This window comes from Carlito syrichta, unplaced genomic scaffold (genome assembly GCF_000164805.1).
Source record: "Carlito syrichta isolate Samal-C Ts95f unplaced genomic scaffold, Tarsius_syrichta-2.0.1 Scaffold311903, whole genome shotgun sequence".
NCBI classification, from domain to species: Eukaryota; Metazoa; Chordata; class Mammalia; order Primates; family Tarsiidae; genus Carlito; species Carlito syrichta.
The window spans coordinates 1-1,104 of NW_007255999.1; positions in this window are offsets into that span (position 1 = coordinate 1).

Consider the following 1,104-nt stretch of genomic DNA (forward strand, 5'->3'; position numbering starts at 1 on the left):
CCGAGAACCGATCTGGGACTTGTGAGTGCTTAAAACTCAAGGGCATGAAACTGAGGAGCCACCAATGAGGTCGGAGGGAAAGCGGGAGCGTGGGGTGTCCTGGAAGTGGGGAAAGCTGTTGCCTCCAGGAGGAGGAAGGCCCAGTGTCGCTGCTGGGTCAGAGAAAATGAGAGCAGGGATCTCTGGACTGGCAATGAGAGGAGCCTGGGCGAGCTTGTCAGCAGGACTTTCCGTGGACCGATGTGGTGGAAGGCGGGGGAAAGGGGCCTACACTCTTCCTGGGTTTTTCCTGTGGCTCTGCAGCGTCGTCTTTCATTATTAATGAACGGGAAAGCGTGGTCATATTGTCTTAATCTTAGTTTCATAATCCCTATTTGCTGGGCAGGTCTGTCTTGAGTGTTTCTGTCCATCCAGCCTTATGCATAATTCACGAACTGGGTGGGGCCTTTCTTGATCTCTCTGAGTTTCCAGGTTGAGCTGCTGCTGCAGCAGCATTTATTATTCAGCGGCCCCGGGGAAGTGTTTTCCCTGTATTTCCCTGCTTACGGGGTATTAGATGCAGCAATAGGCGGTCCTTCCCCTTTTCTTCCAGTCCACTGGGTCTCATGCATTATTCATGAATAAGATGTGGCCTTGGTTTCCTTGGCTTCCGGGCCACTGCAAGGTTATTCATTATTCATGAGCAGGGGGGGTGTGGCTTCCATGTTATAACATCTGCTTTCTGGTTGCCGGGCGTTAGTCTACCAGCCACCCCTCTTTACACATAATTTATGATCAGGAAGTGGGGTCTTAATGTTCTTTCTTGGTTTCCATGACAGTCTGGCTGCAATAATTCATTTATTATTCATATTCCATGGGGCGTGGCCTCTTGTTTTACCTGTTTTCCTGGTTACGTCCACAGTAGCCACCAGGTGGTGGTGTTCCTCTTCTAAACGAATGAGTCACAACCGGGCAGAGAACTTTATGCATGATTCATGAGTGGGAGCGGCCCGCCTGCATCCGGGTTCCTGGGGGTGGGGCCCAAGGTTTTGTTCCGGCCCCAGGCTCCGCGGTCGCCATCTTGTGTCGGCGGCTGAGCAGGAGGTGCAGGGGCAACCACAACCA